The sequence below is a fragment of the Cynocephalus volans genome, chromosome 1 (genome assembly GCF_027409185.1).
Source record: "Cynocephalus volans isolate mCynVol1 chromosome 1, mCynVol1.pri, whole genome shotgun sequence".
In the NCBI taxonomy this organism is placed as follows: Eukaryota; Metazoa; Chordata; class Mammalia; order Dermoptera; family Cynocephalidae; genus Cynocephalus; species Cynocephalus volans.
In genome coordinates, this window is record NC_084460.1 from 148064648 (window position 1) to 148081982 (window position 17335).

At 35.3% G+C, this 17335-nt stretch overlaps 1 pseudogene; it reads right to left on the minus strand.

Annotated features, from left to right (window-relative positions):
* The window catches only part of LOC134360413 (integrator complex subunit 1-like), a 49491-nt pseudogene extending 32834 nt beyond the window's left edge, over positions 1-16657 (minus strand).
* Positions 16658-17335: the final 678 nt, after the last annotated feature.

Below are 17335 nucleotides of genomic sequence, written 5' to 3' on the forward strand. Positions count from 1 at the left end.
CCCTCCACCTTATCCCTCTCATCAACACTGGTATATAAGCTTTGTCACTCCCATTGAATTTGGGTCGTTACTCTCTTGTGATTTTCCCGTGCTTTTTCTTCTTCCAGCATGTTAAATAATAAAATTTGTTTTGCCTTTTCTTCCTATTGATCTAAATTTGCCAGTGATTTTTGTTAATGAAACTTTAGGAGTGATGTTTTCCTTTGGCCCGTACACCTCCATACTCAGCAAATGAGCCCAGCTTTATTAATAAAAAGGGATGGGCATGCAAGATCCCCCAATATCTCATGAGACTGCAGTATCAAAGAGAAAAACTAGGATCATCAACACAAACTCATAAACTGAAATAAAAAAGAGTTAACAACTTTAACAAAGAGATAAGCACACAAATCAAAAATTCTTATTGATATTATCAACTATATTTGAAAAACACAGCATTTAAATACTGAAAGATTAAAATAAAAAATCCGAGAACAAAAACTGAAGTCACATATTTAATATAAGAGTTGAAAAAAATTTTAAAAAGAATATTTTCTAAAATGTAAAATTAAAAAAGACCAAGAGATGACACATATGAGAACAAAAGAACTAAAGAGGCATATATGTGTTTAAAGGAAATTACAGAAAAGGACAAATTTAGAAAAAGGAGATTGGTTGGATGGAAATAAAGAGAAATTCATCAAATATTAGAGAAGAATTTTCCTAAGTTTTAGGAGAAAAGCATCTTCATATTAAAAGGGCTCATGGAGAGCGAACATGACACATTAAGAAAAAAATAATTTTAAAAACCCCTCATTTTGGGCACTCTGTTCTGAGATACCAGATGATCTCTGCCAAATAAAAATACATTGTGAAACACACAAATAATTTTAAATTTTCCAGTAGCCTCTTTTGAAAAGTAAAAATACGTAAAATTAATTTTATTATTTTTCAACCCATTATATCCAAAATATAATTTCAATATTTAATCAATATTAAAATAATATATTTGAAGTCCATTTTTCTATACTAAGTGTTTAGAATTCATTGTATATTTACACTTACAGCACATTTCATTTGGGTGCTAAATTTTCATTAAAAGTACTTGATGTATATTTAGATTTTATAAAGTTACAGCTAAAGTAGATTTACATGGCCAAATTGTTTCAAACATTTAAAAAAGTTTTCCAATAATTGTGTAGCATATCAGTTATAAATTTAAATGAACTGAAATGAAATAAAAATTTTAAATCTTTTCTTCATTTGCACTAGCACATTTCAAGTGCTGAGTAAATAGTGTCTTGTGACTATCAAGGGTTAGCGCCAGTCTAGAACTCTACCATTATAATAAAATCCTAAAACGTTGAGTATGAGTGTAAGAAAAGGTCAAACAGGAAGGTGAGTATGCAAATTTCTTACAAAAGAACAACAATCTGACTAGCATCATAATGCTCATCAACAAAATTCTATGGTAGAATGAAAAGAAGTAAGACCCATGGGGAGATTTCAGCCAAAAGGTACACATTTCAGTCAGACAGGATAAATAAGTTCTGGAGATCCGTTGTACCGCATGGTGATTATAGTTAGCAACAATGTATTATATACTAGAAAATTTCTAAGAGAATATGTCCTAAATATTATCACCACACAAAAAAATAAGTATGTGAGGTAATAGATATGCTAATTGGCTTGATTCATCCACTCTATGATGTCTACATATATTAAAAGATCACCTTGTACACTGTAAATATATACAGTTTTTATTTCTATTATATCTTAACAAAGCTGTGGGGAAAAAAGAAAAAAGACCTAATTTCTGAGGACTAAATAATTTTTAATGTAAAATTTTATATCCACCTAAAATATTATTCAAACAGGAGTGAAGAAAAAAATTTTTAGGAATAAAGAAATTTTGATTACTCAGAAATACTATTTTCACTGCACATTTTCTTATAACTTATATAAAGACTTACTGTATCAAAATAGTTGAAGAGAAAGATATATCAAAGAAAGTGTAGATCTAATCAATGGCAGCAATTTTGCTAATTTCCAAGATCAAAGATCAGCAATTCTATAACAGTTATACCAAATTAGAGGAAGATGACAGAGGCTTCAGGAGGAGATTGTAGAGGGAATTTCTAGAGGGGAAACAATTCAAATATTCACATAGTATGGTAGAATGCTTGTGGGAAAATAGCCTAAGTGATTCATTTTTAAGAATAGCTTAACAAGGGTTGCTTGACTGACTTGTGGTGTGATAACTCCTGAAAGTGCCCTTTCCCGAGGGTGACTTCTCAAGATGGTGGCTGGTCAACTTGTTCTTTTTACTTCTTGGTTCTTTGTCCTCCTCAGGACTTCTGGGGGCCTTTTTTGCAGGTTATCCTGAGCCCATCCCTTTCTGCCAGAGGGAAGGGGACAATAAATGCCTTATAAGGAAATAATAAAACTTAGGTGACATTTGGGAAGATTATGCATCCCACAGTACTCAGCCAATGAGGAACTGGGGGAGAGACTTGTGCACTAGGAAATAAATTGCTCCATGTAACTGTTTTGGGTGTACCCGGTTCATCAGACACCCAATCTTGCCAGAGTGCAATTAAAGTCTCACTTCACCATACCTCATGTCTCTGTGTCCATCCTTTGGCATTGGATGGGTGAGGGCATTTCTCACAATGCCCATGAAGAAAATGAAAATACCGCAGTGGCAATTATTTCAGAGTAAAAAAGAGAACCCATCAGAACATGACTCTGTTGTCCAATGATGGGGAAAAAAAACACTGTGGTTATAGAACAGACTACAAACTTTATCTACCTTGAGAATATGAAAGTATAACTACAAATAAAAAGAGGTGGGATATTAAAAGAGAAAGAGAAAAAGGGAAATATGGGAATATTTTATTATCATCTTAAAAATAGAAAAAAAAAGTGATATTGTGTATGATTGATTAAAAAAATGAATATACAATACCATTTTGCTTGAAGGCTGAGGTTACCAGTAGAAGATCTTGGGGTGCTGATATAAATATATCAAGGGATGAAGCAGGGGATGAAGTAGTGGGTTTTTTGGATATGCTAGTTTTTCATGTGTTATAGCAGGGATGCTCGAAAAATGTACATAATTTACAAATAACTAAAAATCTTATAATATTTAGAAAATGTAAGTAACCATAGATATAACTAAAACAGAAAAGGTATAAAAGTGACTCAAAGGAGAAGACAGATGAGAAAGAAACTATTATTTTGCTTCAAAAAATCTTCATTGATTTCATTTGTTGTGGTTTGTTTTTTAGCCATATACATATATTATTTTGAGGAATTTTTAATTTTTGATTTAAAAATTGGCAAGCCAAAACAATACAAAAATGAGGCTTTCAGTTAAAACATATTTCCTGTTTAAATTGCTAATTCTTTCAATAAAATTTCATTACTTAGCGTCTCATTCCATTTCTTCTTACTTACCTTTTTAAAATGACTCCTCTGGCACAGAACTCCTGAGTTGTGTGCCTAAGAGCATTTTTCAGAATTGTTGGAGATAGGTTGACCCAACACAAACTGAGCAAGGCTGGTTAAGCCCACAGACCTCTCTACTGAGCCTGCCTGAATGTCCAACACTCTAGATCTTGCCATTTTCTGAATCTGCAGAGGCATGCAGATGGCTTGGGCTTGTACAGATATGTACATGAAAAACTAGCATATCTACCCCTAACCACTTCTCTATAAATATACCATCTTCTCACTTGGTCACTGATGGAATTTGGATGTGTTGTTCTGTCGGGCCTTAAAAACTAACGCCACCTTAAGTGACATTACAAGCGGCGCCATTATAGGCCCACAAGGGTGTATTAATGTGGCAGCCTAAGACGGCGCAGGGAGGAAGTAGGGTGGTGGTGTCTGCGGGAACCTTGCCTTAGCCCTTATTGGCCAAATACGTGCTTCCGCGCTCGAGGTTGCAATAGCTAGGCATTGAGACAAGATGCATTCTCTCTTGACCTTTAAGCTGATAAGATTATGTAAAAAACCTCCCTTCCCCATTTGCCTTTAAAAGCAAGTGCTTGTGTGGTAATAAACTGAACTGCTCGACAGAACCCCCACCGCATCTGAGTGTCCTTTAACTGGGCTGGTTGGGGCCGGCGGTGTGCTCACCTCTCTTCACGGCTCTCTTCCCCCGTCTCCTTCCAAAGGGGACAGGAGGGAAAGAGGAATCCCGGGCCGTTTGCTCGCCCACGGAAAGGAACGAGGCTAGGGCTGTTTGGGTCAGCCTGCGGCGGACCTGACATTGTCCGCTCCAAAACTCATGTGGAAATTTGATCCCCAATGTGGCAGTGTTGGAAACTGATTGAGTCATGGGGGCAGATCCCTTATGAATGGATTAATGCTCTCCCTGGGGGAGGAAGTAGTAATGAGTGAGTTCTCTCTCTATTAGTTCCGCGAGAGCTTGTTGTTTATAGGACCATGGCATCTTCTCTCTCGCTCGCTTCCTCTCTCGCCATGTAATCTGCTTGTACTCGCCAGCTGCCTGCCGCTTTTCGGCCATGAATAGAAGCAGCCTGAGGCCCATGCCAGATGCAGCTGTCCCAGAATCGTAAGCCAAATAAGCCTCTTTTCCTTATAAATTACTCAGTCTCTGGTATTCTTTTATAGCAACACAAAGCGGACTAAAACAGTCACCTTGTGAATAAACCTTTTTCTCTGTTGCAATGACTGGTGCTTTGGTGTGTGGCTTTCGGTTGCAGGAGCAAATGAACTCCATTCAGTTTGGTAAAAAATGCTTGACTCATTGAGTAAATATTTAATGAGCATATACTATTTGCCAGGCACTGTGTTGAGTACTGAAAATGAAATAGTGAATGAGACATTGTACCTCCGACCAATTTGCTTACAATTTTGTTGTTATTACAGCAAGTAATATATATGCAAATAAAGACTAAAATACAATATGACATTAGCTGCAATGCACTCATATTGGGTGTTTTGGAGACATTAGGTGCATCAAACTTAGCCTTAGGAGTTCATTAAAAACTCAGTGAGGAGGTGAAATCTGTGCTGGACAGGTTTGTGTTTTAGAAAAATTATTTGGATTGCAGTGAGGAAGGACATTTTAGGAGACTTGTATAATGCAAGGAAGAGTAAATAGCAGACCCGGATTAAATAAAGGGGAGGGGGAAATAAGTACATAAATTTAAGATATATTTAAGAAGAGAATAATAGCACTTGATGTACATGTAGAAAAATTAGGAATGCTCCCAATACCTGTTTTTGGCAACTGGGTGAATAACAAATAGCACCATTCACCGAGAGGAAGAAAAAGAGAATACAAAAAAGTCAATAAATTAAGTTTTTAACATTTATTTATTCATTCAAAATTTTCATTTTACAATGCATTTATGGAAAGAAGACATGAAAATCTAAGATACATTTTCTAAATTTCTGCTGTCAAAAATATTATTTTTTATTGTGACAGTGAAAAAAATAAAAAGCATTATATATAGCAACATGCGATTTTCCATGATCTTCCAGATTGGCATAAGGGTGAACAGTACAGACTTTCCAAACACTAATTTTGTGTACACAAACATATACATATTATTATTATTTTTTTAAATTTATTTTTATTTATTTATTTTTTTGTCTTTTTCATGACCGGTACTCAGCCAGTGAGTGCACCGGCCATTCCTATATAGGATCCGAACCCGTGGCAGGAGCGTCGCTGCGCTCCCAGCGCCGCACTCTCCCGAGTATACATATTCTTTTTAAAGCTTAAGGGGATTTTAAAAGTTTTAAAGAAAAATATCACTATTGGCATTTTTTGTCCTTTCCAGAAACACAGCCAGCTTCTGGGTGGTTTCATCAAATACATTGAAAGCATAAGCACAGGCTCTTTTAGAAAAAATAATTTGTCATTGATATAAACTTTTTGATTAAATTTCTCAAATAGAAATCATTATATGCCAAAGAACATTAGCAGTCACATTAAATCTATGTTTTAGAATAAATTTTGAAAGCCTGAAAGTGTTATCAAATCAGCAGTATTAACTGCAAAAAGGACATTTGGAATTTAAAATCTTAACATTTACTGCTTATAATTTAGAGTCTTCAAGTTTTGAAGAGAAATGCATATGCAAAATGTGAAAAAATTGTGAAGTAAACATTCTTATACTTCTAAAAGTGTAAGTCAAACTAGAAACAACTGTATGGTTTTCACCTTGTTGTGACACCTCACACTAACTTTCAATTCATCTGATGAATTTCAAAACTAAACATCTATTGGCACCTTTATTAGTCTCTTAGAATGAGAAAGACACAATCTGCACCTTGAAAGAAAGACATAGGCATGTAAAAAAATATCTAGCTATCTGTCATCTCTCTATCATTATATATTAAGCATTATACTAGAAGAATGTGAAATGGAAACACAGATGGGTAATTTTGCCCTAGGATGCTGAGAAAGTCTTCATTAAATATATATTCATCTGATCCTTATTCTACTCAGGCTTTCAAAATTAATTCCAAATATCTGTTAACGAAGGTAAGAGTGATTTAGTTCAAACTTTAATAATAAAAAAACTCCCTCAAGGTTTTTTAAAATTATGAGCTCATCTTGAAATATTTTTTAAAAAATAACAGTAAAAGCAGAAAACAAACAGAAGAAGAAGATAAAATAATTTGGCATAAATACATTGCAGAGCACAAATCTAAAATACATTACTATGGACAATATCAGAAGTTCATCACAAAATTTGTTCCCGTGAATGATGTTTTCACAGTTAATACTGAGTTTTCATCAGAAAATAACTTTGAGATAGTCATTCTTGCTATAACTAGTATTGACATGGCTGATAATTTTGAAAAAAATCACACATCAGTTTGCCATAACCACGAAACTAATGCATGATAAGCAATCACAAACCTCTGTGGCACACCGCAATATGCGTTTATTTCTTACAAGTCTGGGTATCAGCTAGAAGTTGGCTGATGTCAGCCAGGCTTGTTCTTCTGTCAGTGGGTCGCTGACTTATTCTGTTCTGGGGCCTCTCTACGTGTCTCTCATCCTTTTGAGATGAGAAGACTATTCTGAGCATGCCCTTCTCATTGAGATGGAAAAAAGAACATGACAGATCAAACTGGATCACACACACCTGTTTTAACATTCTGCTCACATCAGATCTGCTATCATCTCATTGGCCATAACATGGTTGAGTCTAGGGACAGGGTATTATGTACATCCACAAAAAAAGAGCAAGGCAAATTCACAAGGCGAAGGTCAAGAACAGAGGGGTTAGCGGAGATTTGTCCAATGATGAAATCTACTACACATCTAAAGAAAGGCTGCTGCCTTGAAAAAAATCAATGTGAGATAAAGGGATTGACAAACAATTTAAGTATGTACAAGGGTATTTCAAAAGTTTGTGAAAAAAGAAAAAATTAAAAGATAATACAAATCTTTCCATGAACTTTTTGAAGTAACCTTGTATTATGTTATGAAATACAAAGTTTTCTAAACAAGTGTGGTAGCTGGTTATATTATTGTCATTGTGACTGTGTTCTGACAATTAAGAACAGATGTTCCTCTTATTTACAGCGAATAAAAGAAGTTTGGCTATGCATGAAAGGTAGAAATAAAGGAAATGAGTAAAATAGATAGCTCAAGTAACACAAGCTGAAGCATGACAAAAAAAGGAAGAGCTAATAAAGTACGTTATAGGGAAAAACAAGTGACATTACTTTCTTATTTGAAAAATACATGAATTGCAAGACATAATACATGTTCGTGGCAATTAAATTCAATTGTAATGAGATGAAAGTAACCTGAATTTGGCTAATTTTATCCTTAAAATATCTAACTATATCACATTTCTCAAATTTTCATATTTTAGACATGTTAAACAGTTATAAGTGAAAGAAGATTTTTAAAAAATTCTTTAGCCACCATTTAACTGGAGTCACTGAGTTCTGCTTGGCTGCTTATAGATGTGCTAAATGATTTCTAGTTTTTTTCTGGATTACTGATTTAATGAATTCAAACATTTGTCACACGTTCAAGATCTCTTAGAAAATGAAGGAGTTAACTCTCTTTTTATCAAAATTGAAAGCTTTATGAAAATTAACAAATATACTTATTTTAGGGTTAAACATATATCATTGATTCAAAAAGCCTGAAATGTAACATTAAATATAAAATTATATTTCAAAATTTTTAAAAATTTCCAGGAATTTTATTTTATTTATCGTAAGTGAACCATGTATGTGCCATAAGAAAAAGCTCTACATAAATGTCTCATCAGATTTTATTTTAGCCAAATTAACTGTAATGTTCTTAATAATTCAAAATTCCATTAAATTAGGAATCTGAAAAGCATATAGAAACACATTTTCTAAATTTTTCTGTTTGATTAATGAAGCAAGAAAATTAATCACTACTAAAAAAATTCAGTTTTCAATCCAACAGACAGAAGTTGTTAAACATAAGTGTAGATTCACACAGGTTTTTCATAAGAGTGTGTGCATGTATTTATGTATTGATAAATATATATAGATTATCTATATGCATATATATAAATCTATGTAGCCACACCTATTAAATGATAGAAAATTGTTTATAAATGAATATTTATAAAAATATCCAAAGTTGTTTGTGTGAGAAACTATTCTGGTGATGTTTAAAATGCAACTTGGGAATTAAGAGAGAAAATGTCCCATGAAAACTTGCCTTGCAAATTGACCAAAGTGATTGTCTTAAAAGGAATGGAAATGTTTCTAAAGGCCTAGTAAAGTGATTTCCTCCTAAATCCAGAAGTGAATTAAAAATAAAATCACAGAAATTTAGACCCTAAATGGAGCTTGGAGAAAATTTAGTCTAATTCTCTAAAGAGAAAGTGAATCCCATGCAAGTCACACTGATAGGGTCATAAGTCAGAACCAAGGCCAAAATTTAGATCCCTTGTTTCTCAGCCTGATGTGCTTGTGGTAACTCCATACTAAGCCCAAGAGGAGATGATCCTTGTAGCAATAAAATGAACCATTTTGTTGCTAAATCTTTGGGCTTTGAATCTGGCGAGATATGAAGGCTGAGAAGACAAATCTGACAAAATATACGCAACTTTTTTCTTCTGTGAGCCACCGACAAATAATTTCTAATGCTAACAAGTGCAGCATGAATGTCAGAATGTAGCAGGCACCCAGGGTTGTCACTCCCCCAAAATTGCAGAGCTGTCAACACATCCTGATTTCCTCTATAATTAGGGAGATTCAGTCTATTAACCACTTGAATGCCCATTGGACAAATGATACATTCATGAGATAGCACCTGTAGCAAGAAATGAATTTTGAAAAATTACTTTTAAAACCAAAGCAAACAGTGTTTAATGGGCACAGAATTTCTTTCAAAAGTACTTCTACAAGAGTGCCTACATGATACTGGAACAAATTGTTAATCAATTTAAGTGAACCAAACATCAGTCAATTCTGGAGAAGATAAGGCACCTGGTTGAACGAATTGCATTTTTGTCTGACTCAGTTATTAATGCAACCATTCTGTTATTCAATAAGCAAGCTTTTTCCTATAATTTAAAATTTATCTTTGTTGCATTTTTCTTACTGCAAAAGAGTTGTGCATTTATTTCAAAATATACAAATAATAACAAAAGTAAAATTCATCTGTGATATTATACTCATTGTTAACATTTATTTATTTATTCATTTTTAACATTTTGATATACATTCTTCCAAACTTTGTTCTTACATATAACTAAAAGTTATACTGTAGATATTATTTTATTGTCTAAAAATTTTACTGTAATCTAAATTATCTGTCACAAATTTTCCAAAAAGAAGTTTAGTGTCTTCATATTGTGAATGAATAAAAAGTGAGTTAACCAATTTTCTGTCTTTATACATATATTACATACATTTATACATATATTATAATGTATACATTCTTTATGATAAATAATGGCTCATTTAAAAAAAATTGACATGTATAACCCTTCCAGTAGTGGAAAATCAGTGTCCTGATTTTTTAAAGGAAGAAAAGAGTAGATGAGAACATTTAACTCAATTGATGTTAGTAGGAATATTTTAATAATAAACTTTGAATAAGTAACTTCTTATTAATACATAGGGTGTTGGTCAAAGGGGTTTTCAATTTTGAAACCAAAGAATCTTATGCTCTTAATTTTTAAAGAATTTTTCCATAAAGAAAGTTTACGACTCATGTGAAAATTGTAGCTAATAGTGCATGATTGGAAACAGCAGAGGTAGAAAGATAATGAAAATAGTCTTGTTAAGTGAGATTTAGATGTCTGGTGTCTTGAGACAGATGTGTTTTTTATATGAGACTAATATATATATATAATATTTATGTTACAGGAGCTTTAATACAGCAATTTCATTTAACTTTTGTATCAACCTTACAGACAAATGCTATCATATTATCACAACTGTCATACAGATCAGGAAGCCACAGTTCTGTAATATTAAATACACTTCATGATGGCTAGGATCCAAAGCATTACATCTGCATATAACTCATATACTAAAAGGATGTTGAGGGAATTTTAATTCCCTCTCCTCTCCTAGTTTTGGTAACAGAGATTAGAGTTATTAAGAGTTTTTATATGGCCCCCAAAATATGGCCCATCTTTGGAGAATGTTTCATGTGTACTTGAAAAGGATGTGTACGCTGCTGTTGTTGGATGGAGTATTCATACATGACAATTTGGTCAACTTGATTGAAAACATTGTTCAAGTCTTCTATCTTACTGATTTTTTTTTTTTTTTTTTTTTTTGTCTAGTTCTTGTATCAGCTACTGACAGAGAGGTGTTGAAATCTCAAATATAATTGTAGATTTGTTTATTTCTCCTTCCAGTCTTGTAAGATTTTTGTTTCATTTATTTTGAAGCTCTGTCATTAAATGCATAAGTGTTTAAGATCATGCCCTCTTGATGAATTTATCCCTTTATCATTTATGAAATAATTCTCTTTATCTGTCGGGTCCGCCACTGGCCAACCCAAACAGCCCTAGCCTCGTTCCTTCTGGTGGGCGAGCGAATGGCCCGGATTGCTCTTTCCCTCCTGTCCCCTTTGGAAGGAGACGGGGGAAGAGAGCCGTGAAGAGAGGTGAGCACAACCGCTGGCCCCAACCAGCCCAGTTAAAGGACACTCAGACACAGCGGGGGTTCTGTCGAGCAGTTCTGTTTATTATCACACAAGCACTTGCTTTTAAAGGCAAATGGGGAAGGGAGGTTTTTTACATAATCCTATCAGCTTAAAGGCCAAGGGCATGCATCCTGTCTCAATGCCTAGCTATTGCAGCCACGCAGTGTTCACGAGTGCAGAAGCACGTATTTGGCCAATAAGGGCTAAGGCAAGGTTCCCATAGACACCCCACCCTACTTCCTCCCAGAGTCGTTTTAGGCTGCCACAGTAGTATACCCTTGTGGGCCCATAATGGCGCCACTTGTAATGTCACTTAAGGTGGCGTTAGTTTTTAAGGCCCGACATTTATCCATGGAAATATTCCTTGTTCTAAAATATACTTTGTCTGATATTAATATAGCTATTCCATGTTTCTGTGATTACTGTTAGCCTGATACATCTTTTCCAATTATTTTACTTTTACACTATTTGTGTTTTTATATTTAAAATGGGTTTATTGCAGGAAGAACATGGAGGGTCTTAATTTTTTACACAATTTGACAATCTATACCTTTTACTTCAGTTGTTTAGATCATTTACAATTGATGTGATTATTGACAGTTGGATTTAAATCAACCATCTTACAATTTATTTTCTGTTCTCTTCTTATATTCTTGGTTCTTTATTTTCTCTTTTTTTCTTTCCCTTGGCTTGAGAAGTTTTTATAATTTTATTTCTTCCCCCCTGCTGTCTAATTAACTATAACTTGTTGATTCTGATGCTTTAGGGTTTATAGCATGCATCTTTAACTTATCATATCCCACCATTAACTGATACTACTTAATGAACTACATAGTAATCTTACAACTGAATACTTTCATTTCTCCTTCTTGGCCCTTTGTTTTGGCTCATATATTTTATTTCTGTATATATTATAAACTCTGGTATAGTAGTATTTTTTATTTTTTTGGTGTCTTTTAATTTTCAAATCATAGCAGAGCATTTCAGAAAAATGGTATATTTTTTCCAGAATTTCTAAGAATTTTGTAATAAATTTTTTTCATGGTATAGGTACTGTATTCTTAGAAACACAAATCAAAGACCTTTAAGTATATCTAAAAGATAAGAAAATGTCATACTCTAATCAATGCCAGTAGTGCTTGAGTAAATACACATACACAAAAGGTGGAATTGCTAAGAGATTTTTGACGGGCAAACACAGTTCCAATTTCCAAGAAGAGGAATATGAGGCCATAAACTGATTGAAGAGCCTACTGTCAATCTCAATAAGAAGAATTCAAGCAGTAATTAAATGTGTCATTTCCAAGAGACTAAAACTATGGGCAATGACATGGAGCTGCATGTCTGTTTTATGCATATCGTGAAGAGTCTTCTTTATTATAGAGATAATTTTTGAAATTGCAGTATGACAGTTAATCAAGCTAATAACACATCTTGTTCCCCCAAACAAATAAACCAGTAAGTGAAGAAGGCAAAATCTATCAATAAACATATATTTTCAGCACTAAAAGAAAAAAATAGAAACAGAAAAATAACCTTACTACATGATCATTGAAAAGTGGCTGGTCAATTATATACCAAAAGTTCTAGAAATCAGTGCATAGACACTCCCACCAATATTCCCTTTTCTCCCTTCACAAAGATCAGGGTTCAAAAATGAGAAGAAAAACTTGTAAATTATTTTACTATTTGGAGACAGAAGGCAGAAAATGGGAAAGAGGAAAGTGTGGATTAAAATAAAATGACAGAATGACTCATCGAGTAGAAGCCCTTAACTGCTATGACAATGACCTGCCGAGACTGGTAAAACTTCCAACTTTCCATTTTATTACCTGGATGGAATAGGTTACCCAGGGAGAAGAGGCACATAACAACCTGCATGTGAGAGACTCTTTTCCTCTTGGGAATTAATAGAGTCGTGGTCGAAAGTTACGTTTTTGCTTACCTTTCCCTTCATCTGGTTAGGGTGGAAGCTAGGATAGATACTGGGGAGATGAGAGTAAATTGAGATTGGAGAAAAATTCATGCCATTTTTTTTCTATCAGAAACAATCTTTGAAATTTCCTCTCAAATAGTTGGAGCCATCTGAAGCCAGAAGGCACCTGTGCCAATGCAGCTGTATATCAAAAGCACCTAGATATGCTGAATGGTATTACTTTAAAGACATAAGATTTATTAAGGGTCACTGCAATTATACTGCCATATTGTTTTCATTCTCTCAAGTCCCACTCTCCTCGATGACTGATCTACCTCTTCTCCCCTCCTCAGCACTGCCCAACACCTGGTACTCATTTTCACTCTTTGCTTATGATCATGAATCTTATATCGCTGAGAAAATAGGAGCAATCAGAAAAGAACTTCCAAACTTTCACACCATCATCTCTGTCAACATAGTGGTGATGGTACCCATATGCTCTGCTTCTCCTCTTGTTATTGTGAATGAACCGTATTTTCTGTCTAGGTCCAACCCTTCCATTTCAGAACGAAATTCTTTGTGTCTGTCTTAGTCTGTTTCTACTGCTGCAACAAAATACCTGCAACTGGGTAATTTATACACTACAGAAATTTATTTCTCACAGTTTTAGAGGCTGAGAAGACCAAGATGAAGGTGTCAGCACTGGTGTCTGATGAGAGCTGCTCTCTCTTCTTGCTAGATGGCACATTGTTGCTGTGACCCCCAGAGAAGATGAATGCTAGCTATGTTCTTACATGGTAGAAGCCAGAAGGGTAAAAGGGATGAACAGCTCCCTTACATCTCTTCTATAAGGTCATTAATACCATTCGTGAGGGCTCTGCCCTCATGACTAAATTACCTCCTAAATGCCCCCCTGTTAATACTGTTGCATTGAGAATTAAGTTTCAACATGAATTTTAGAGGAGATACAAACATTAAAACCATAGCAGTGCAGTGCAAAATCAAAAACATTGTTTTAATAACTGCCAATAACTACCGCTTTATCTTTTCTGCATTGTTCTTTTTTTTTTTTTTTTTTCCTGTTACGCTGAAGAAGTTACATACCTTGGAACTGATTTAACTGGGTTTAAATTTTGGCTCTGCCACTTCCTGGCTGTATAAATTTGAACAAGATACTTAATCTGTTTCTCAGTTTACCCATGTAGGTAAAGGAGAAGCAAATAATAGTATCTACCTCACAGTTTTATTGTCAGGATTAAATGAATTAATAAGTAAATTCATAGAGCCTGGAACATTTTAAGTGCTACATATTTTTATACTATTTTTTCAATAGCACACAATTTTTTTCTATAATATATCCTATCAAAAATTTATATACAATCTACTTCCCACTTTTTCTGCTTCTCTTTAAAAAAAGAGACTTCTGATCAAGATGGTGGAATAGACAGTACACAATCAGCAAATTTACAACTATTAAAAAGCAATGACTGCCAAGCCGGGGCCACTATAGCTCAGGGGAAGAGGAAGAGAGACCTACAGAGTTCATGAAGGCAGGAGAAGTCACAATGAAAGAAAGAAAGAAACTCTCTGACCGTTTTTAGCCCCGACCACTTCAAGGCTGGCCCTGATGAGCGCACGGAGCAAGAGCTGGCAAAAGCTGCTGCTGTGCCCTTCATATGAAGTTGCTTGGAGGCTGCAGGGGAGGAAAGGGCCTTAGTAGCCCCTTAGGCTAGCACGACCTCTAACAGGCTTCCTGTGGACCGACATAGGAATAAGGGACCACAGAAAACTTAAAAAAGGAGCCACTCAGAGGCGAGTAAATCATCTCAAGGGACTAGTGCATGGCCCATTCCATGAGAAGTATTTGGAGTGCTGGGGGTGGGGAAGACTGGCCCACTGGGGGAACACTGAGGCACTGCATGGTCTGCCCTCCAGTCAGCACAGGACCACTCAGTGGAGACTGGTTAGGAGTGTAGAACTGCAGGGGTGAGTTTGCTGAAAAGACTCAGGCCCGGACCAGAGTTTCCACACAACTCAAGTGTACTGGACCTCACAAGACCTGAAAGTGCTTACAAGGTCAGCAATTAAACCCTGAGCTACACAGAAAGCCTTCCCCAGAGAATCAGCACCAAAGCAGCAATTTAGCTCAGCTACAGGGCTCAAGTGCTGGTTCCGACAGGAAGTTCTCCCATTTTAGAAGTAAGCAAAGGACAACAAATTAGTTCCAGTACAAAATTTAAGAGGGAGGGGTAGCTAATAATCCAACACAGAACTGAAAGAAAACACAAACAAGAAAAATTCCAGATCATAGACAAAGTCTTTATATTAACCAGTAAAGGTCTAACACCACCAAAGAACAGCTATATAATAACGTAGAAGGACCAGAAACACTCTAGGCTCCCAAGCCAGGGTGGGGGGTGCCAAAAGCCTCAGGCATGACCCGACATCCACATCCAGACCAGCAATGGCCACCGCGATGCTGTCCTTCTGGCTTGAGGCTCTTGGGGTGCAGAGGTACTGAGGGCCTCAACCACACTCCCACAAAGCCCACATCCAGCCCAGCCACAACTGAGCTGCTGCCAGAAGTCCCCTTGGCTCCCCTGACGGAATGAGGGGTTTGCCATCAGCCTCATCCACGCCCCCCACCCTACCCCCTGCTCTTTCCCCTCTTCCCCTTCCTCCAACTGCTCCACAGCATCTCAGAATGCAAAATAATAATAATAAATATTTTTTTTTAAAAAAGAAAAGCTCTTCTAAATGATCCACTAATGTGATTCTCCTAACTTCGTAAATTGCATCCTTATCCTTCTAATTGTAAGAAAGAAACCCTTTGCAATCATCTTTGAATCATTTCTTTCTCCTAAACTCCATGTTGAGTTCATCAAGAATTCCTTTAGGATTTATATTTAATATTCAAGTCTTCAATTCTTCCCATTTTATTTCTTTTGAATTCATACCATATGGCTTTTGCTGGTACTCTTCACCAAAATGGCTTTTTCAAGGCTTCCAAGGACCATATGTTGATAAATCTTATGATGAATCTGAATTATCATCTTATTTGACCTACCTGAAATAGTTAACACAGTTGCCCACTTTTTCATTTTGAAACTCTTCTCTTGTCTTGCCATGTATCTCTTCTGATTTTAATTCTTCTCCAGCCTGGCCTATTCTTTTTATTGTTATTATTATTTGGGACAATTCTTTCTAAAATTTCTAACTTCTAAATATTGGAGTTACCAGGACTTACTCCTTGAACTTCTTCTATGGCTATATTATTCATTCTCCTAGCTTTAATACTATCTATAGTATTTGTAAATTCGTATCTTCAGTTCAGGCTGAAGACCTAAATTCCAGACTCATCTATTCAAATGTCTCTCTCAAATTCTGCTTGGATATTTAAGAATTGTTTCAAACATAACATTCCTAAAACACAACTCATGATTCTTCCTCTCACCTTCATTCTCCAAACCTTTCCCTGCCACAGTTTCTTTGAAGCCATTGTTGAATTTTTTCTTTCTTTCATACCATACATTGAATCCATTAGCAAATCCTGTGGGCTCAGAATCAGACCACTTTCTCCTGCCTCTGTAGCTAACATTATTGTCCATGGCTCATTGCTCTCCTGTGGGCTACTGAAATAGCCTCCTTTCTGGTATGCTTTTTGCTCTCAATGCTCAATTACAGACTATTCTCAATACGGCACTCAGCATAAATTTTTCAAAACATAGAATAAATCATGGTATTACTGTGTTCAAAACTCTCCTATGGATTAAAATTTTACTCAGAATAAAAGGCAACTCCTTACAAAAGTCTAAGGTCATAGAACAAAGGCCTGAGATACAGCTCTCGACTCTATCTCCAACCCTCCTCCCATTGTGCATCTGCTTGCTCCACCTTTCTAAGTACTATGGTCTTTATGATTCTTTAACTTGTCAAGCATGTTTCAAATGCAATGTCTTAGCATTTGGAGTTCTCTCTGCCTGGATTTGTCTTCTAGATATCTTCATGTCTCACCCCTTTAATTTCTTTACATTTTTACCCAAATGTCACTTTAATTAGAACATCTCTATAAAATAATTGATCTTACCCTCTGCCCTGTATTCTTAATTTTCCTCCTCTTTTTATTTTTTCACAGTATTTTTCACATTCTGGCATACTATTTATTAGTTACTTATTTTCTACACACTCACTGAAATGTAAGCTCCAATATAGCACATTTGTTTTCCCATTTGGTTCAATGTTGTAATTCTAATATCTAGAACAAGACACAGATAGAAAGCTTAGAA